The sequence below is a fragment of the Leptonychotes weddellii genome, chromosome 1 (assembly GCF_054177405.1).
Source record: "Leptonychotes weddellii isolate Sample4059 chromosome 1, ASM5417740v2, whole genome shotgun sequence".
Classification (NCBI taxonomy): Eukaryota; Metazoa; Chordata; class Mammalia; order Carnivora; family Phocidae; genus Leptonychotes; species Leptonychotes weddellii.
Window position 1 is genome coordinate 112877544 of NC_138369.1, and position 23118 is coordinate 112900661.

At 36.0% G+C, this 23118-nt stretch overlaps 1 long non-coding RNA gene across 1 annotated transcript; it reads right to left on the minus strand.

The window, feature by feature from the left end:
- Positions 1 to 1205: 1205 nt before the first annotated feature.
- Positions 1206 to 15073, minus strand: LOC145723316 (uncharacterized). Its single transcript, XR_014148248.1, has 2 exons — positions 14588 to 15073; positions 1206 to 14365 (listed from the first exon to the last, which is right to left on the minus strand). It is a non-coding gene; the product is annotated as an uncharacterized LOC145723316 (long non-coding RNA).
- Between the last annotated feature and the right edge of the window lie 8045 nt (positions 15074 to 23118).

A 23118-nucleotide genomic window follows, 5' to 3' on the forward strand; every position in this document is an offset into this window, starting at 1 on the left:
TGGGGGAGAATTACATGTCTACTGTTGTGGACATCCATCATATTACTACTAAAAATTTAAACAGACAATTTGTGGGTATTTCTACATTTTATGGTCTACCACCTAATGAATTAATGAAATTTCTAAATTACTAATACCATTTCTCATGTAAAAATTAGAACTTAAAATTTCCAAAGAGACACAGTATATTATTCTATTTCTAAAATATAAACCTCGAAGAAACTTCGACATGGACATAAGCAATGAGTAGAACTTCCATTTTTGCTCATGACCAAAGCAACACACATATTTGGTTTTTGATGGTGGCAGCAGCAAACCAAGAGTTCCTACAACTGAAAAACACCAGAGCCAACAGTAATAGCACCTGTAATCAAGTTGAGTATCTAGCATTTACTGCTCAGCATCAGTGACTTACTCAAATCTAGCTCTGCTGTATCGCTTTAGAAATGTTCCCAGAAGCTTGGACTCAAGTCTGTATCTCTAGCATTTCCCAAAGACTCTGGAAGCTACTAATATTCTTTAATAATTCCCCACTCTGTTTATAATAGCCAGGGTGGGTTGTTGTTTATAATAAAGAACTGTAATTTAAAATATTTATATTATTCTCATTTTATATATAAGAAAACTAAGGCTTAAGATAGCTAGCTAATATGCTGATAACAGGTTCCTAAAGATCTGAAAGCTTATTTTACTAATCTCATATTCCACTAATTCCATAATTAATTACTTAAATAGTATAAGACAGAAATCAAAACAAACTTAACATCATTCTTCTAAAAACTATGGCCCATGGGCCAAATCCAACCTGCTTTTTGTACAACCCACAAGCTAAGAATAGGTTTTACATTCTTAAATGGTTGGGGAGGGAGAAGAATGTAAAAATCATATTTCAGTGTCTAGTTTAAGTAAAATGTTACTGCCCATTCATTTACATATTGTCTATGGCAACCACAAACAAGCTGACTTGAGTGGTTACCTAAAATATTTACTATCTGACCCTTTATGGAAAAAACAGTATGCCAACTTTTGCTCTAAAATTGTTCTAAATAACTGAGGAAATGCCAATGTAGGCAAATCTCCAAGCAGAAATATATGTACTTCCATCATTGTTGATTACCTACTTTGAGAAAATGAGACCTGTGGAACTGCACAATTTACCCCATAATTAAAGTTAAACCATAAAGTCCCATTTTTTTCTCACCTACCTCTACCATTGCAAGGGTAAACATCTGACTAGAAGTCAGTGTCACAAAGACTACTTTCAGGACAATCAGAATGCATGTAACCAAGAGCCAAATGTGCCTGACTATTCATTTCCTTTAGAAATTGGAAAAAAAAAAAAAAAAATCACAGCAAGGCAGATTTTTAAAAACTAACTGAATTTTCTCTTTGAGGGGTAGGAGGATGAGAGAATAGGATTCAATAATTCAGAAGAGGAAAAAATAAGTGTAGTGTCAAAGGGGTTGACACTTTAAGCAGGGTATAGTCCTCAAGGCAAAATGAGTCAAAAGAAGAGAAAACTCACAAATGACTGGACCATGCAGCTGTTAAGTAATGCTCATAGCAGGGTGCCTTGTCTGCATACCAAAACCCAGGGCTCAAAAGTCACTAGGTCACTAGAATTGAAAACTGACCAGTCCCTGATTCTTTCTTCCTTTTTCAGCAACTACAGTTACCTAGCAAAAAAAATAACAACTAATAATTTGACCCTTTGAAGATTCTGATACTGTTTTTCCCTCCCGTATAGTTCAGTGTTTTAAAAAAAAAAAAAAAGTCTCCCATTTACTGGTAGTATTCCCACCTTTATCTGATATCCACAACCCCCACAAGGACTGGCTCTGTGTGTAAAAATACAGGCCATATATAAGTCTTTGTTCAAGTGCCATGAGGAAGGCAACCAACAAAGTAATTGTGTAAGGATTCTTCTACATAATCCCAGTTAAAGTAGGCTGGCAGTGGAGTAGAGAAAGGTATTAATTAATGTGCTGCAACACTCGAGGTTTTACATTACCTTCATTTAAAAATTAGGACACAATATTGAAGGAATCTGTCAGAATCTCCATTTGATCTCACTGTATAATGCAAGTCCACCACTGATGAAAGACTCACTAATATGAGTTGGTTGAGCAGAACTTAAAAGTCATTCTGTCCGAGAAATAAGATCACATATAATGTACTTGTTTCTAAGATAGCTCAGAAAAACCAATAATAATAAAACAAAACAGGAACATAGAATCAGATGTGATGCTGATTAAAGATGCTGTTCAACTCCTTTATTTTACAGATAATGCAGCTCTGGTGAAGAGAAAATTGGGTCACCTGCCCAGCATTACTGTGGTATTTAAAATCAAAGCCGTGGGGGACCTGGGTGGCTCAGCCAGTTAAGCATCCACGCTTGATCTCAGCTAGGGTCTTAATCTTAGGGTCATGCGTTCAAGCCCCACATTGGGCTACATGCTAGCGTGGAGCCTAGTTAAAAAAAAATAAATAAATAAAAATAAAAATAAATAAAACCAAAGGAGAAAAGAGAGCCAGATCTTTTGACACTTAAAACCATGTATTTTCAGACTACAGCACCTCCACTTATGAAGTGTTTTTTAAGTACATATGTCTCAATATAGCTTAATTTTATCAGTGTGTCTCAAAAACAGTATTAAAAACCAGTTTCATTATATTCTCTTAGTTGGTGATGGTTTACATAAAGTGGTAAATAGGCTGAGTGTGAAACCAGCTATACTCCAAAATATCTGTGATATATTCCCTGTCTCAGGTATGGTGAAATCTCATAATAATTTTTCACCTCCTAAGAGTAAAAGGAATTTTCCCAGTAGATACAATATTTTTTGTCCTAAATGCTGCTAAATACAATTTGTTCTATGCTGATTCAAACAGATAACAATATGAGGAAATTTCAGGAATAAAATTACAATTACAGCAAATTAAAAGTTTATTTAGATTACTCAATTCAATTGGCCTGGCTGTGTTGCAAAATTTCTTCCAAAAATGCTCCCAGCTATCATCCTCTTTTTCCAGTCTACAAGACTTTTAAGTTGCTATACTCAATCTGGATGATACACCTTACTTCTCACTCCTAGACCACTACCCCTCCTCTCTTTGGTTTCTCCAGAGCCAAATGATTGACTACTTTGAGCCCCATTCTACTCTAAGCTTTTGCAGAAAACTTAGAAGACTTATCCATATTTAATTTCCCTCACCTACTCAGGCAATGTTGACCCTGGTTCTACATATTTCAATATTTTCTATGGAGATCTCTGTAGTCATCATTTATAGAGCCTCTTCTGTGTCTGACATCCCATCCCATTTACTTTGCTCTCGATTAGCCCTAATCGAACTATTATTGCTTCCATCTCCCTCTGTTCTTTTTCTGTTTTCCACACATCTTTCCTAACTCTGTTTAGCTCTTGCTCTTTACAATTCCCACTCTCACATTCCTATTCAGCTGACGCTACCCTGCAGAAGCACAGTGCTTGAAGACTTGGTTTGCGATCAAGACATGTAACATTATTGTCTTTTATGGACCCAGAGAAAAGATAAACTGATCTGACCTGCCCAGTGCCTCATACTTGATTAATGGCAAGATTAACATCTAATACAGTATATAATTCTTCACCAGCCAAAAATTCAACTTACCTAGAATTAAATCAGCCATGGTTTCAAAAATAATTAAGAGAATTATAGAGAATTCTAGAAAAATGAATAGAATATTAAATAAAAATTTAAAACTAATGCATAATAAAATAAAAACAGAAAAGTAAATGGAAACAGGAATGAAGCTGATGAACAAAACACTTGCTCAAATCTTAAGCTTTCCAAAAAAAAAAAAGAAATGGCCAATAAGCACATGAAAAGATGCTCAACATCATTAGGGAATTGTAAATCAAAAGCACAGTGAGATACCACCTTACACCTGTTAGAACAGCTACTATCAAATGAACAAAAAAGAAACCTGTGCATCAAATTATACAATCAACAGAGTGAAAAGACAACATAGGGAATGGGAGAAAATACCTGCAACTCCTATCTGGTAAGAGATTAGTATCCAAAATAAAGAACTCCTACAACTCAACAACTTAAAAAACATAAATAATCCTACTTTTAAATGGGAAAAGACTTGAAAAGACATTTCTCCTAATAAGATAAACAAACGACCAACAAGCATATGGAAAGATGTTCAATATCACTAATCATTAGGGAATTACAAATCAAAACCACATTATCTCACATCCATTAGGATAGCTATTATCAAATAATAATAATGACAACGTACCAGCAAAGAGGTGGAGACAATGAAACCTTTGTGCACTGTTGGTGAGTATGTAAAATGGTAACAGTCTCTATGGAAAACAGTATGGTGGTTCCACAAAAAATTTAAAGTAAAATTACCGTATGATCCATCAATGCCACTTTTGAGTGTGAAAGAACGGAGAGCAGGGACTTGAAGACCTATCTGTCCACTCATGTTCCACAACGTTATTCATAATAGTCAAAAGATGGAAGCAACCCAAGTGTTCATCAAACAATGAATGGATTTAAAAAAACATAGTCTATGGAGCGCCTGGGTGGCTCAATCGTTAAGCGTCTGCCTTCGGCTCAGGTCATGATCCCAGGGTCCTGGGATCGAGCCCCACATTGGGCTCCCTGCTCCGCGGGAAGCCTGCTTCTCCCTCTCCCACTCCCTCTGCTTGTGTTCCCTCTCTCACTATGTCTCTCTCTGTCAAATAAATAAAATCTTAAAAAAAAAAAAAATACTCTATGCATACAATGAAATACTACATAGCCTTAAAAAGGAAGCAAATTCTGATACATGCTATAACAAAGGTGAACCTTCAAGAACACTATATTAAATGAAAAAAGCCAGTCACAAAAAAGACAAATACCATATAATGCCACTTAAGAGATATCCAGAGTACTCAAATTCATAGAAACAGAGGCCAAAAGAGTGGCTGCCATGGACTAAGAGGAGGAAATAGGAATTGTTATTTAATGGATATAACTTCAATTCTGCAGATAAGAAGCGTTCTGGAGATTGGTTGCACAATCACGTAAATTTACTTATCAACACGACTAAAAGGTATACTTAAAAAATACACATGGTGATGGGGTGCTCGAGTGGCTATGTCTGTGAATGTGAAGCATCTGCCCCCGGCTCAGGTCAAAATCCCAGGGTCCTGGGATCGAGCCCTGCGTCAGCTCCCTGCTCAACGGGGAGCCTGCTTTTTTCTCTCCTCCCAGCTGATGCTCCCTGTCCCTATCTCTGTCACAATCTCTCTCTCTCAAGTAAATAATATCTTAAAAAAAACTACACATGGTAAATTTTAAGTTGTATTTACCACAACAAAAATAATTTTAGAAGTTTAAAAAAAAGGGGGGATGCCTGGGTGGCTCAGTTGGTTAAGCAGCTGCCTTCAGCTCAGGTCATGATCCTAAGGTCCTGGGACAGAGCCCGACATTGGGCACCTTGCTCAGCGGGAAGCCTGCTTCTCCCTCTACCTGCTCTGCCTGCCACTCCCTGCTTGTGCTGTCTCGCTCTCTGAAAAATAAATAAATAAAATCTTGGAAAAAAAAAAAGTTAAAAAAAAAAACAAGTGTTGGTGAAGATGTGTGAAGTGGAACCCTTGCACACTGAGAATGTAAAATGGTGTACCCACTATGAGAAACATACAGTATGGCTGTTCCTCAAAATATTAAACATTGAATAAATCATCTGGTCCTCAAAATATTAAACACTGAATTACCATTTGATCCAGAAATTCTGGGTATATACTCAAAAGAATTGAAAACCGGGACATTTGTACACCAATGCTGACAAAAGCATTACTCACAGTAACCAAACGGTGAAAACAACACAAGTGTATATCAGCAAATGAATGGATATACAAAATGTGGTACTTACACACACATAACTAAGTACTATTCTGTCATAAAAAGAAATATTTTTTCATTGGTGATCAGCAAACTTCCAGTTATGAGATAAATAAGTTCTGGGGATGTAACACACAACACAAGGACTACAATTAACAATACTGAGTTGTATATTTGAAAACTGGTAAGAGAGTAAATCTTAGAAGTTCTCACCACAAGGAAAAAACATTTGTAAATATGTGAAGCAACAGAGGTTAACTCACTGTAATAATCATTTCATAATATATATTAAATTATTATGTTTAATAATTAAACATGTTAAATGTTAAACTAATACAATGCTTATGTCGATCATATATCAATAAAGCTGGGGGGAAATGTTACATTTACATACTTTGTACTTTATCTAACATAAACATTATACTAAGTAAAATAAAGCCAGGCACAAAAGAAAAATAGGAGGATTCCATTTATGTAAAGTACCTAAAAACAGACAAATTCTTAGACACAGAAAGTATAATAAAGTTTATCTGGGGTAAACGGGATTGAGGAATTATTCTTTAATGCATACAGAGTTTCTGTTTAGGATGATGAAAAAGTTCTGGAAATAGATAATGGTGAGGATTCACAACATTGTGAATGTACTCAATGCCACTGAATTGTACACTTAAAACCAGTTAAAATGGTTAATCTTATATTGTCTATTTTACCACACACAAAAAAAGGTTTTCTGGAAGAACCTAAACATGCTAAAAGATCAAAAAAATTCACAGCCACAGGGACGCCTGCGTGGCTCAGATGGTTAAGCGTCTGCCTTCAGCTCAGGTCATGATCCCAGGGTCCTGGGATCGAGTCCCGCATCGGGCTCCCTGCTCCGCGGGGAGCCTGCTTCTCCCCTTGCCTCTCTCTCTCTCTGTCTCTCACGAATAAATAAATAAAATCTTTAAAAATAAAAAAAATTTAAAAATTAAAAAATTCACAGCCACAATAACAAGACAGCACATCAATTCCTGTTCCTTAAACCCTAAAGACATTTCTGTCGTAAGTCCTTACAGAAAGAACGTCGGTATATAATGAGCAGCATCTTCAATAATATAAAATTTGTATATAACAAATCCTTAACACACATGAGTAGTAGATCTCAAGACCTTCATAAAATTTCTGAATACAGATACAGGCTCACAGTTCCCAATTAGGCCACTAAAGCACCCTACAGGGCCAGAGTGAACTCACAAGGACAACACAAAATATTTTAAGTTTGAGGAGAAAATAGTGATACCCAGAATCTATCAGAAGCCACAATTCTGCAAGACTTAAATTGATTTTTAGAAGAAGTTAGATGCTTTTTTAAATGGGGGGTGGGGGGGCAGAGTGATCTGTGTGAATAACAAGCAACCAAACATACATGGAATTGGAGTTGCAGAAATAAGGTGGAAAAGAAAAAAATCTTAAAACTTCTTGAAATTCTATTAAAGTATAAATCCACAGATCTAAGAAACTCAAATAAACCCAAGCAAAATAAACAGAAAACTACACAATTATATACAGAAAGCTATGCACACTATCAAATTGTTGAAAACCAGTGAAGAGAAAAATCATAAAAGCATCCAGGAAAAAACAACAACAACAAAAAAGGAACAAAGAACTGTAGACTTCTCATCAAAAACTATGGGAGGAAGAAGATAATGGAAAGACTTCTTTAAATGGCTCGAGTAAAAAGATGATAACACATAATTCTATATTCAGTCAAAATACTCATCAAAAAAATATGAAAAACTGGCAAACTAAAGCTGACAGAATTCCTTACCAACAGACCTGACTAGCAGAAGTTCTTAAGCAAAAAGAAAACAACACAACACAGACAGGTAAGCACTTTGATCTACCGAAAAGAATGAAGAATGCCTGAAGTGGTAAATAATGCGTGCAAATATAAAGAACTTTTCATCTTTAAGTTTCCTGTAAAATGTAAGTAACTGTTCAAAGCAAAAATAATATATCCTTGAGTTTGTAACACCTCTGGAAATAAAATGTAAAGCAGTAATAGTACAAAAAAGGGAGGAAAAACTGACTACCGTAACAATATACGTGAACTGCTATAATTTTACTTGAAGACACACTGTGAAAGTATGCAAAAAGTAAACTACAGGATAGCCACTAAACAAACAAACAAAGGTATGGCTTACAAGCCAATAATGAAAACAAAATGAAATGCTAAAAATTACTAAATCAATAACAAAAAAATGAGACAACAAAATAACTAGGTAGTATACTTAAATTCAACCACATTAGTAATTACATTAAATGTAAATGATCTAAATCCAATTCAAAGACAAACTGTCAACCTAGTTTAAAAAAAAAAAAAACCCAATTACATGCTGTTTAAAAGAAACCCACTTTAACTATAAAAATACAGATTAAAGGTAAAAAAAAAAATTGAAAACATACATGCAAAAATTACATATAAGGAAGCTGTAGTGGTTAGTGATATCAAACAAGGTACTTTCATGAAAAGGACTAAGGAACATTTCATAATGAGAAAGTGGTTAATCCATCAGAAACACATAAAAATCTTAACTGTGTACACCTAACAACACTACTTGGAAATAGGAGATATGAAAGCTGGGAGCACTTAAAGGAGAAACAGATAAATCAATTTGGACATTAACACTTTTCACTCCATAAATAATAAAAATAAACATAAAAATCATAAGAATATAGAATATCTGAACACCTAACCAACTTGACTTCAATTCGCATTTCAACAGTATAGAGTAAGTGCAAACAGAACATCACCAAGATAGACCACATGCAGAGCTACAAAACAGATACAAATCTAAAAGATTTAAATCACAGAATATTTTCACTAACCACAAAGAAAAAACATGTACAAAGTTTTCAAATATTTAGAAATCAGAAAACACATGTCTAAAATAACTAATGAGGCAAAGGGGGGAAAAATCACAAGGAAAATTAGAAATCATCATTAAATGAAAATGAAAGGGACTTATCAAAAATTGTGGGATGCAGCTAAAACAGCACTTAAAGGGAAATTTATAGCACTAAATACCCTATTACAAAAGAGCTGGCATTTGATATCACAGATCTAAGCTTAAGGAGTTATAAAAAGATCAAATTAAACTGAGTAAATGGAAGGAAATAAAGTAGAAATAAACACAGTATAGAGAAAAAGCAGTGAAACAAGCCTTTGAATAAGTCAATGAAATTTACATACTTCTCCCTAAACTGATCAAGACATATATTGCTAATCATAAGCAATGAAAAAGGTAATTTAACCAGATTCCATACTCATTAAAATAAGGATTTTAAGCCAGTAAGTTATGCAATTAAAAGAAAAAAATCTTGAAAAGACACAAATTACCAAAATGATTCAAGAGAGAAAATCTATACTGTTGTATCTATAAAAGAAATCTAATATATTAAAAACCTTACAAAGAAAACTCCAGGCCCAGATGACTTTTCTGGTGAATTGTATCGAACATTAAAAGTATACCAAATCTATATAAATTCTGAAAAAATACAGAAGGCAAACATTTCTCATTTCCTGAAATTAGCATTACCCCAATACCAAAACCAAAGACAGCAGCAAAAAACCAAAAACTGTAAGTCAATTCCTCATAAACAGACAAATCCTTAATAAAATATTAGGAAATCAAATTAATATATAAAAAGGATCATACATGACAACTCTGGAATGCAAGCAAGGATGATTTCAGATGTTAGACCAATATAATCCATCATATTAACAAAACAGAGAAGAAAACACATATATGATCATCTCACAATAGATGCAACAAAAACCTGACAAAACTCAATACCCATTCACAGTAAAAATTCTCAGCAAAGCAGGAACAGAAGAAAACATCCTCAATGTGATAAAGAGTATCTGAAAAACCTGCAGCTAACATCGTAATCGATGATGAAAGAATACTTCACCCCTAAAACTGAGAACAAGGCATGCATGTCCTATATCACCAACACCTATGTAACATTGTACTGGAGGTACCACTCAGTTTAAAAAAAAAAAAAAAAATCGACAAAGGTGCTAAGGTCATTCATGGTGAAAGGATAGTTTTTTTTTCAACAAATAGTACTGAAACAACTGGGTATTCACATGGAAAAAGAAATGAATTTACCTTGTCCCATACACAAAAATTAAATCAAAGTCTGTTTGATCACAGACCTATTCCAAAACTTCTAAAAGACAACATAGGATAAATTCAAAAAGCACAGATCATGAAATAAGAAAATGTATAATCTAGACGATCAAATTTAAAACTTCTACTCTACAAAAAAGAATAAAAGAAAAAGTAAGCTATATACTGGAAAAAAATATTCTATGTAGTTCTGAAAAAGGACTTGTACCCAGAAAATACAAAGAAAGCTACCACAATAATATGAAGACATATAACCCATATAAATAACGAAAAAAATATTTAAACCATTCACAAAAGATACATGAATGTCCTCAACAGAATGAAAAAACACAGGAAGATAACACTACAGATCAATTAGAATGGCTAAGATTAAAAAGGCTAGGAATTCCAAGGTGGAGAAACTACTGGTGGGAATGTAAACTGGTACTTGGAAAACAGTTTGGCAGTTTCTTATAAAACTGAACATACACTTACCACTTGACCTAGCAATCCCACCCAGAGGTAAGAAGAAGTGGAAACATCATGTCCGTACAAAGACCCGAACACAAATATTCACAAGTAGCTTCACTTCTAATAGCTCACAACTGGAAACAATCCGAATGTCCATCTATAGGTGGGTAAATTTAAAAAGCACGATATTTCCACAGGATGAGACTGTAGTTATAAAAAAGGAACTAATTACTAATATAGGAAACAGTATGATGAATCTTTAAGGGAGGGGGACACAAAAGAAAACATCACAGAATGTTACTTTTTATTGCTGCTGCAACAAACTTAGTAACTTAAAACAACACAAATTTATTATCCCAAATTCAGACACAGGTCAAAATGGATGAAAATGTGTGAGAGCAGGACCATATTCCTCTTTGGAGGCACACAAAGGACATCATTACTTTGACCCTTCAGCTAAGAGGCAGCCTTGGCTCCTGCACTTTCCTTCCTCCATCTTCAAAGCCTGCTTTTTTGCTAAACTGGATCTCTCTGACCATTCTTTCACAGTCATCTCTCAGACTATGGTTATTAGGAATGGAATGATTAGATTAGACCCAACTGGATAATCTTCCATCTCAAGGCTCTTAACTTAATCACAGGTTCCGGGGATTCAAGTATGGACATCTCTGAAAGGCTTTTATTCTGCCTACCATAAAATGGAATGGAATTCCATTTACACAAAATTTAGAAGAAGCACAACTAATCTGTAGTGTTGGAAAGCAGATCAGTGGTTGCCTGGGATGGGAGTGAATAGTGTAAATGATTGCAGCTGGGAACAAGGGAATGTTTCTGTAATGAACATGTGCCTTGGCTTGAACTGTGGTGGTTGCACAGATATAGATATCTATATCTATCTATATATATGTATTTTTCAAAACTCAGTGAATTGACCATTTCAAATGGGTTTATTTTATTATATGCAAAGTACAACTCAACCCACTTTATTTAAAGTCATAAATAATATTTTTACCTGGTGTTTTATTTTGGTTACATTTTCCCCCCAAACGCTTTAACAGGTTTGCCCATAGCCTTAATCCTCCAACCCGTCTTATATACCTTAAGTTCCCACCATGGCACTGTTCAGTAAAACACTTTATGACTAGGGAAGAAATAATATTTACCACTGGAGAACTAAACACTTTTTATACATTATTTCTAAAGAAAAACCTGTTGCAAATTCCAGAGCAAATATGGGAATTTATGACAAGGCCACAACACTGGCAGTGATATATTCCTATATTACATATTATATGGTAATGACTAAGAATCCTGTGTGCTGCCATGGTGTTACTTCTAGGAGACCATTCAGAAGCAGTTAACTAAGAGGAGCTAAGAAGCCAACTAACCTGTGTGTGGAAGTGATGAGGAAATCATCTGTAGCACTTTAAACACTGACTGAGCACCACTACCTTCAAGAAAATTGGACAACCACTAACAACCTTAAGGTTCTACTGACCCCCCAGATTAACCTAACTTCCTGCAATGACACTAAATTAATATCATTCTTCTACGCACAACTCAGTACAAATCATGAACAGGAACATCCATCCTATGGGTCACACTTAAACTACTGAGACCACTAAAAGTACTTATCTCCCTGCCTCCAAAACTATAAAAGCTATGAAAATACAATATGGTCTCTAAAATTAACATTCAAAAAGCCTCAGTGTAGAGATATCCTGTTAGAACCTTAGCTCTCCTATCCCAAAATGTAAAAAGAAGAGGAAAAATTTTTTTTAATTCTTGTAGTAACAAGGATGTTTTTCACTTATGTGGCACTCAGTTGGATTTTTTCAAAGGGAAAAAAAAGAGGTATCAGTCTCCATCCCGGGTTTAAAATGCTAGGCCTGATTCCTCCTACTGAGGAAAGTAAACAGCTCAGTTCCAAAACTGAATGAACAAGCTTCTTGAAATTATATCAATTCCCTAATGCTAAAAAGATTCTCTCTAAAATGGTAAGTAATTTACCACTCACAGTACAATTTAGAGCACCAATTTATGAAAATAAGGACCCTCTATTTTAAAATAGAGCACATTCAATGCTGTTATGAGAAGTGCGTGATTTATTAAGAAGAAATACTATATAAAGTCAATATATATAATTTACACACATATAAATGACAAGTCTGATCAAAATAACTACTTGAAAACACAAAGACATAAAATTCTCATCACATTTTAGCAGCGTGAATTCTTACATCCATTCTCTCTTCTTTCTTTAAATAAGCATTTATAACACCCCTTCCAAGCACAAAGGTACAATAGTCCTTAACATTCTAGTGGGAAAGGAGAAAAAAAAAAGTCACCCATGTAAATATATAATCAGCAGTAAATATTAGGAAAAGGTACGAGCTCCTGTGACACCAAGAATGCCCTCTCTAAGCAGGTAACACTCCTGCAGCAACCTTGGTGTAGAGGGCTTGGCTAAGACTGAGGATGGCCATTCGTGCTTTTACGACAAGCTGTGCTGGCCCCAAACTCAACTTGCTATGCTGCTGAGTTTCAAAGACACTAGTTATACATCTTCATAAGGACTCAATATTTTGTTTCAGTAAAATTTAGTACATTTATCTGTTAAAATTTTCAAAAAGCTTTATCAGTAGGTCAAGGTCATTGATCCTACCCCCCCCCCGGGTCATGTATCTAACCTCATACTTTAGATCTCATTTAAATAATATTTAGTAGTGGTTAAAAGCTAGCTAGAGAGCTATAATTTGTCTGTGACGCCAAGTACATTACTTACTCTGAGAGAGAAGGAAAAATATAAGGTGGGGAGGAACAAAAGAGTGCTTTTCTCTAGGAGCTTAGACAAATAACATATAAATTAAAGAGCTGATGGATGCCTTGTTTTGTGGATTTGTGGAGCATGTAAGAAGTATCTGGTCTACAGAGAGAAAGGAGAATGAAATAATGTCCAGCACAGATTCCACTGAGTCCCTAGTTCCCACTGTGTTCCCAATTCCAGGATGCATCCCTGCACCAAGTTCATGAGATACTTTCCAATAAATTCTCCTTTTTCATCAATCTCTCAATTACTGGGTTTTATTGAAAACTCAAGAGTCCTAAATCAAACAAGTCTGAAGTCTACAACATTCTAGAATCCCTAATAAAGTTATAAATGTATAATTAAGTACTAAATAAACAATCAAAGCCAGTTAAATAATCTTATATACATACATATCCACAAACACGCCTAGGGATTTTATTTGCTAAATGTTTATTCAACACCATACTTTTCCTTTCATTAATATTCTAAGATATGATTTGCCGTTTTTCTATTCTGCCTTCCTTTATCTCGATAACCCCGCCAGTTCTTGCTTTCTCACATTTCTTGTGGTTATTTTAGCTAGTCTATGTGCCCTTTTTCTTTTCCCCTTACATACCAAATCCAGCAACTTTGTGGAGAAAAACCTTGAATACATAGTTGGGTCACTCTTTTAAACCCAAAGCTAGAGAAAAATAAAATAAGCTAGGTCAACCTAATTGCAAAGTCAGCTTAAGAGCACAGCACCAACAGTTTTTAGTTCTTCTCTAGATTCTTTTAAAAAATGCCCACCCCCCTGTCCAATGCAAACTGACGCAGCCACTGAGGAAAACAGTCTGGAGGTTTCTAGAAAAGTTAAAAATAGAATTACCCTACAATCCAGCAATTGCATTACTGGGTATTTACCCAAAAACTAAAGAAAGAGTAATTCAAAAGGATACATGCACCCCTATGTTTATAGCAGCATTATTTTGTACAATAGCAAAATTATGGTAACAGCCCAACTATCCATTGATTGATGAATGCATTAAAAAGATGTGCTATAGGGCGCCTGGGTGGCTCAGTCGTTAAGCGTCTGCCTTCAGCTCAGGTCATGATCCCAGGGTCCTGGGATCGAGCCCCGCGTCGGGCTCCCTGCTCCGCGGGAAGCCTGCTTCTCCCTCTCCCACTCCCCCTGCTTGTGTTCCCTCTCTCACTGTGTCTCTCTCTGTCAAATAAATAAATAAAATCTTTAAAAAAAAAATAAAAAATAAAAAGATGTGCTATATACCACATATACACAATGGAATATTATTCAGCCATTAAAAAGAATGAAATATTGGGCGCCTGGGTGGCTCACTTGGTTAAGCAACTGCCTTCGGCTCGGGTCATGATCCTGGAGTCTGGGGATCGAGTCCCGCATCGGGCTCCCTGCTCAGCAGGGGGTCTGCTCCTCCCTCTGCCCTCTTCCCTCTCGTGCTCTCTGTCTCTCATTCTCTCTCTCAAATAAATAAATAAAATCTTTAAAAAAAAAAAAAAAAAAGAATGAAATATTGACATTTGCAAAGACATGGATGGAGCCAGAGAGTATTACGCTAAGTGAAATAAATCAAAGAAAAACAAATACCATATGATTTCACTCATGTGGAACTTAACAAAATAAGCAAAAGAAAAAAAAAGGAGAGAGAGGCAAACCAAGAAACAGATTCTTAACTACAGAGGACAAACTTAGGGTTACCAGAGGGGAGGGGGGTTGAGAAGATGAGTAAAATCAGTGATGGGATTGGGGCGCCTGGGTGGCTCAGTCGTTAAGCGTCTGCCTTCGGCTCAGGTCATGATCCCAGAGTCCTGGGATCAAGCCCCGCATCGGGCTCCCTGCTCCGCGGGAAGCCTGCTTCTCCCTCTCCCACTCCCCCTGCTTGTGTTCCCTCTCTTGCTGTGTCTCTGTCAATTAAATAAATAAATCTTTAAAAAAAAAAAAAAATCAGTGATGGGATTGAGAAGTGCACTTGTAATGAGCACTGGCTTATATATGGAATTACTGAATCACTCACTACACTGTACACCTGAAACTAATATTACACTGTATATTAACTAAATGGAATTTAAATAAAAACAAAAAAAAAAAAGTCGCTCTCTCCCACCCCCACCCCCAACATTCTTCAGGTACAGAAAACAACACAGAGACACACTAACAAGGCAAAAAGTGACTCAGGAGTCCTATTCTAAATATGAAAAATTAAGAAGAATACTTTAACCAATTTATTTCATCTATATTTATCCTCTCATTTACCTAGGAAAGTAGTATATAATAGGAAAAACTAAAGGTGTGAGTGATTAAAAAAAAAAAAACACTGGTATCGGTTTAACATTTTTCCTATTTTATGGGACTACACAAAGTAACATATCTGACATTTGATAGCACATTAGATTAAGATATGGTAACCTCAGAATGAAGAAGGCCTTTCAAAGTACACCACAAAATTCAAAAGTACTTTGGAAACAATGAAAATTCTGATCAAAAAATTTTCTTTAAAATCTACTTATTGTAATTTTTGCCAGGAAATCAAAAGACATATTGCAAACCAGTAAAAAAAAAAAAAAAAAAAAAACATATTTGCAGACACATATTACAACAGGCAGATCACATTTAAAAACAAAAAAAAACACCTCCAAGATGGGTCATCACCCAGGTCAAGAACATGTATCAACAAATCAACAATGAACTCATGAAAAGACACTCAACATCAGCTGTCACCAAGAAAATTCAAATTATAATCACAATGAAAAACCACTATACTCCCACCACCAGAATGGCTAAAACGGACAGGACTGACAAATATTAAATGCCAGCAAAGATATGGAGCAAGTGCAACTCTCAAACATTGCTAGTGCAAGTACAAATTGGTACAAACTGAGGAACTGTTTCCCAGTATCTACTAAAAGTCAAACACACACATACATATACCCTATAACCCATCAATTCCATCTCTAATACACCAAAAAGAAACACGTACTTAAATCTTCCAAAACACAAACACACACACACACAACACACACAGGAATAGCCCAAAGGTGGAAAAACCCAAATGTGTGTCCTTCCACAAAAAAATAAGTAATAGTGCTATATCCACATTCATAGCAATGGAAAAGAAAACAAGCCTTGCTCGACACAACAAAGACGATGACTCTCAGCTTTACTAATCTATGCTCCACAGTGGGTACAGGCCAATAGAGTGGTCTCTTTCGGTGGGGGAGAGCCTGGGAGAGTACAAAGGAGTCTGCTGGATGGCAGGAAATGTTCTGTATCTAGATCTTGTTAGTAGTTATACGCATGTATACTACAGTAAAAATTCATGGACATAACTAATTTACGGTAAGAGAAACGAAGAAAGTGATTACCTGAAGTGCAAAGAGAAGAAAACTGAATGAAAGGGGGGTCTGAAGGCACTTCTCTCTGGGTGATGGAATGTTCTAAATCGCAACTGGGATGAATTATATGGTCATGTAAAGCTGTCAAAACTCACCAGAACTGTACACTTAAAATCTGTTATTTTTATTGGAAGTAAATTATACCTCAAATAAAGTTTACAAAGTTATACATTTAAAATGTATGTACTTTTACCTTATGTAACTATGCCAGAATAAAAAATGGTGGAAGAGTCCAAAAGACAATAGCCCACTAAAAGAAATGACTCAAATATACAGAAGACACTCAACCTCACTCAAAATAAAAAACAAGCGGCGCCTGGCTGGCTCAATCAGGGGAGCACGTGACTTAATCTTGGGGTTGTCAATTCTAGCCCCACATGGGGCATGCAGTTTACTTTAAAAAAAAATTAGACACTAAAATACCATCTCAACTATCAGATTAGGGAAGAGCAAACCTTTGGCAACACTACACCATACTGGCGAGAGTATGGGCAAAGAGACTCAAGTTGGGAGCAGGAAGCCTCTGTGAAGTCCGTCTGGCAGCAGTTACCTACTTACAAATGTACACATCATTTGATCCAGCAGTTCCAATTCTAGTAATTTATCATCAGATAGCCTTGCATGCATACACTATGATACATGTACCAAGGTTATTCATTGCAACACTCTAACAGCAATAGACTAAAGCAACCTAAACATCCACCAACTGGGGAAACCAGTTAAATTAGGGTATATCCACAGAATAAAATACCTTACCACCATTAAAAAAGAGGGAAGGCTCTTTATGTGTTGATTTGAAATCCAAATATACTAGTGAAAAAAAGGAAGTTATAGCAATGACTACATTTGTGTTTATAGCAATTATCAAGGAGAGGATGTAAAGCATATACTTACTGGCTTTTTTACATAACATATAGTATTTCTCTGGAACGTTACAGAGGAAACTGATAACACTGGTTGACTCCAGGAAAGTAATTGAATGATATGGGGTCTAGGGGAACAAGAGGAGAAAGAATACTTTTGCCTAGGTAATACATTCACATTATTAAAAACTCAAATCATTTTTGAAGCAGTTATCAGCTTCATTTCCTATACATCACTTGCTATACACACACAGATAGTCGTATAAATGTGCAAAATGTACAATGATCATAAATTCTCCAAAAAAAAAAAAAAAAAGGCACCTTAATCTGGCTTAAAGTTATTTTGTTGTTATATTTTCAATCCTTAAAAAGTATCCAGTATGAATTTTGAAATGATTTTTCAAATGAATTTTGAAAGAGATTTTATTTATTTACTTGAGAGAGCAGAGCGAGAGAGAACAGAAGTGGAGGGGGGAGGGGCAGAGGGAGAGAAGGGAGCCTGATGCCTGGCTCCATCCCAGGACCCTGGGATCATTATCCGAAGGCAGATACTTAACCAACTGAGCCACCCAGGCGTCCCTCATTAATCTGAATTTAAGTTACTACAACAGGAAATATTCAGCACTACTTTGTCCAAGCCTGAAAAAGACATACCTCTAAGAAAGTATACCTAACTATCCCCATAACCAGTTAATCATCTTAAACTAAGCAATTAGCTTTTTATCATTCTGTCCTCTAACCTTCCACAAAATTTGCTTTCCTTTACTATTTTAGTATTCTTGAACCCTAAAACTTGAATGCATGTTTACATACACACACATTATATATGTCCTTTTAACAAAATGAAAACTCCATTTCAGTTGTTAATGTAGTGATGGTCTTTACATTTTTTTATTTTTAATTTTTTTTGAGAGAGAGCACGCACACAAGGTGGAGGAGCAGCAGAGGGAGAGAGAATCTCAAGCAGGCTCCACGCTCAGCACAGAGCCCGACACTAGGCTCGATCTCAGGACCCTGAGACCATTACCTGAGCTGAAATCAAGAGTCGGGCGCTTAACCAAGTGAGCCACCCAGGCAACCTTACATTTTACTATTTTCTTAGATAATACTAATCATTAGTCAACAGAGGAAAAAATGGGCATTTATCATTTCAGTATGTTCAAATTTCATTAAGAACTGAATCTCATGGATACGAATTTCTTTACAGACTTTAATTCTAGAGTTATATATTGTATAATCATCAGTCTAAAGAAAAAATAATTATAACCACCTTGCAACAAAAAAAGCTAAATCTCCAAATCTTACAACTATTCATGCTTAAAAAAAAAAAAAACCACTATTTTGACATGTTCAGAGTAATAATTATTTTTTTAAAAAATCAAATTCATCTTTCAATCACATTTCTCCATGAAACATCATTCAAGAGTCAAAGCTAAAGAGACATGCCATATATATGTTTAATAAAAAAAACTATCTGAAATAATTCTACCACATTAAAACATGCTTCTCCCTCTCTCGCCCTCTGCTTGTGCTCTGTCAAATAAAAATATCTTAAAAATAAAATTTAAAAAAATTTAAAAAATTTGGAAACCATGCACTGCATGTACACTAGGCAGTGCCACTGTGCAACCAGTTGCTGTTATAATCAGACCTCAACCGAGAAATGACACAGATTTCTAGTAATGGAGTGAGCATACAATTTTTCAGTTGATAATATACAGAACAGACTGCACATATATCCACATAAATGTTTTCACAAACGAATCCCCACCCTTTCCTCACTAGTCAAAAAAACCAGCAGCTCTAGAGGACGTAAGAGACCAAGATCAAGATTGCATATGAGCAATGAACAAAAAGATTAGGAAGTGTAAATACCCAGTGGCCACCTCCTTAAACCCCTCTACCTAATCACTTTTCTTCATTCTCTTTATCACAGCCCAGTGAATGCCACGTGTGGTCCCCAAACCAGCAATATCAGCATCAGTAGTATTACCTGGCAATCTACTAGGAATGTAAATTCTCAGGCTCCAACCCAGATCTAGTGAATCAGAAACTCTGGTGGTACAGCTGAGCAATATTAAAATATGTGTTTTAATAAGTTCTCCTAGTGATCCACTACATCTGAGAACCCATCACAGTTCTTAGTTAAGATGTTCACTTTTCACCTCCCATCAGGCAATAGCCTCTTAGAAGTCAACAGATCCTCCAAGGTGCTGTCAAGATGGTTTGATTACATGAACTTCCAACTCAAATTCCTTCAAAAGTCCCTCAACTTTCTAATGCCTTAGTTTACCTTCAAGACTCTCATGATAGAGATCCTGCCACCACTTCCTCCCATCCCCTCCACCATCACCCCTTATAGCTAGGTGCTCACCTCTAGATCTAATTCATAAATTATTAATCCTAGTAGTCTTTGCACTGCTATTCCTCTTCATGGAATGGCTTCGCTTCCTCCTACCTTTCCTCTACCTCCCCACTCAATACCACATCCAGCTAAGATGTAGTCATTTTCCAAGACTTGCTCCATTCTCCACCTGGCCCAAGAGTGGGTTAAGAACTCCCTCCCCTATGCTCCTAAAAGCAACCTGTGCTGTCTTGATTGAGTTATTATTTCCTGTTGACTTGTAGATCCTGGACTGGATCCTGAACGGGAAAAAAAAAAGAAAGGGAAAAATTGGGGATATCCAAATGAAGTCTGTAGTTTAGTTTAATATCAATGTTAATTTCTTACGTTTGCTAAGCATACCACAGTTACGTAAGATTTTAACACTGGGGAAGCTGAATGAAGGGTACAAAGGAATTTTGCACTATCTCTGCAACTCTTCTGTAAGTCTAGAATTATTTCAAAATAGTTTTTTAAAAAGCAATATTTATGTAATTTTAATTAAACAGTACTTAATTCAGATCAACTTCCCAGTTATCAAACTGAGATTCTAATGACATATTAATGTAAAACCTTTAGGGGCGCCTGGGTGGCTCAGTTGGTTAAGCGACTGCCTTCGGCTCAGGTCATGATCCTGGAGTCCTGGGATCGAGTCCCACATCGGGCTCCCTGCTCAGCGGGGGGTCTGCTTCCCCTTCTGCCCTCTTCCCTCTCATGCTCTCTGTCTCTCATTCTCTCTCTCTCAAATAAATAAATGAAATCTTTAAAAAAAAAAAAAACACCTTTAGAAAAGTTTTGAAAATACATAGTGATTAACCTAAAACTCCATAAAAATTACACTCACTAGAAACTTCATGAACTAGTTACTCTATACCAATCTATTTTTATGACTATTCTCCGATAAGCACCTAATTTAATTATCCCTTGGTTAAGGTATCATGATGACAAGGGAATTCCCCATTCCCATGCAGCTATTCCTCCCCCCGCCCCCAGCCCCATGGCCTGGTGTTGCCCTCCAGTTTCTGTCCATTAGCTATTTGGATTATCAAATTAATTCCTCATCCCTACAGACTCCCATTCTTTATACCCCACCCCTGTTCTCCACAAGAGAAGAAAGCCAGAGAGAAGAAAATTTGGATGTTTAACTCTTTTTAGTATCATTCTCTCTTGAATTTTCAAACACTTTAAGAATTCAGAAATGTGGACCTGTTTGCAATAGTCTCAGAATTATGTGGTGTCATTCTCACCCAGCACACTACCAGCTCAACTTTCTCCCATCCACGGCTAAGCCCCTTTCCCTCTCAAACCATCAGCTCATCCTTCATGCACTACATCATCAGGGCTCAAACATAATCCTGCTGTTCTGCTTAAAATCTTCAAGAGTTTCCTGTCACAGAAGAATGTCCAAACCCCTTAACACAGCAAAGAAGTCACTTCATGATATGACCCCTGCTTACCTTTCCTGTTGGTTCCACTCTACAATTCACAAACCGTATGCTAAACATAAACCAAACTTTTCCAGAAAAGACCAACCTGTTTGGCATCTTTATGGTCTCCTGTTATACCACTCACATATCTGTTTTTCACTGTAAATTCTTTTAACAGACACGGACTTTAAATTAGTAGTTACTGTGGGCAATACTTCACATGTATTTTAGTTTAAAAATTACTCACATGAACAGCATTTTCTCATTGTACTTAGGAGACATACGTTTAGTGCAATTTCTAAAATGTGTAGCACACAGAGAAAGAGCAAACCTAAACTGCTAAAAAAAAATTACTGGCTATGACATTCAGCAATCATATAATTAAAAGTAAGGGCATTAAAGAAAAAACTGCCATAAATATGTTGGTGCCATTTCTTTTAGTTTTCTCTATGGTAAAATGGGAAGTAACAAATGTATCAGAACTCAGAGATTAATGGATAAAACAACAGGAGTTTCTTCTTCAGATATCTAAAAAATATTTTCTCTGAGAATAATCTGTTAAAAATTGAGAAGATGTGAGAGAAATTATAAACGTTTTCTTCAGGAAAAACCAGCTCAGATAATAATTAACCTGAAGAAATCAGTACTGTATATTTCCCATTTAATTTGGCTGAACACTGATTTAATTTTTAAATTATATGTCCAATCATCGGGTCAAAGAGCATTAGATCCAGAAGAGACCTCAGAGATCCACTTCAATATTTTAAAGATGAAGCAACTGAAGTCCACAAAAACCACTATCTCTTGGGTCACAAAAGGCTTTTTCTACATGGCTAACCATTTTCTTATTTTAGTGGACTGATGAAGTATTGCTCAAAATTACTGTTCAGAATATACAACTCGTTAATTTTGCTGTATGTTGGGTAGTTATCTTCCTCAAGGTAGTTTAAGGTTTAAAATATCCCCTAAATATGTACAATTAACCTGTTTAGAATTTTCTAACAGTTGCCCTCAAATTTAGGCTTCCATTAGCTGGTAAAGTAGTGGAATAATGTTAAAAGCAAAGCCAAAATAAATAGCATCAAATTTTTTTACTTTGTAGCTCATTTTGAAAAGATAAATTCATTTCAACACCCATATTAGCCACAGACAGAGTACATAAGATTACCATCACATGAGGAACCTCAACTTTTCATTTTAAAAAATGATATGTATTTGAAAAGGTTAACAACAAAGTATGGGCCAGTTCCAGTTAAGAGAGAAATTTAAGTGACTATCACGGGTTAATGGCACAACCTTCCCAAGTATAAATGGACACACATTTTGGTGTGGTAGATGGGGAAAAGAGGCTGTCTGCCCAGCAGCTCCCCTGTTTACTCAAATGTCATTCCGACTGCCCTACCCCCACCCCCACCAGGTACTTGGAAACACCCATAGTTTCTATATGGCCTCTGGCCATGGTGGGCACCTTCCCAAACCAAACTGATCAGTACTACTAGAATTTTCCAAATGAGATAAAGAGGCAGTCCCTCTTCTACAGCAGGGGAAAACAAAGGATAAGAACTCTGGTACTGACAAGTTACGTTTTCCACCATGTGAAGAAAGTCAAAGTCTTCTTCTTTTTTTTAATATTTTATTTATTTGACAGAGAGAGGCACCGCGAGAGAGGGAACACAAGCAGGGGGAGTGGGAGAGGGAGAAGCAGGCTTCCTGCCGAGCA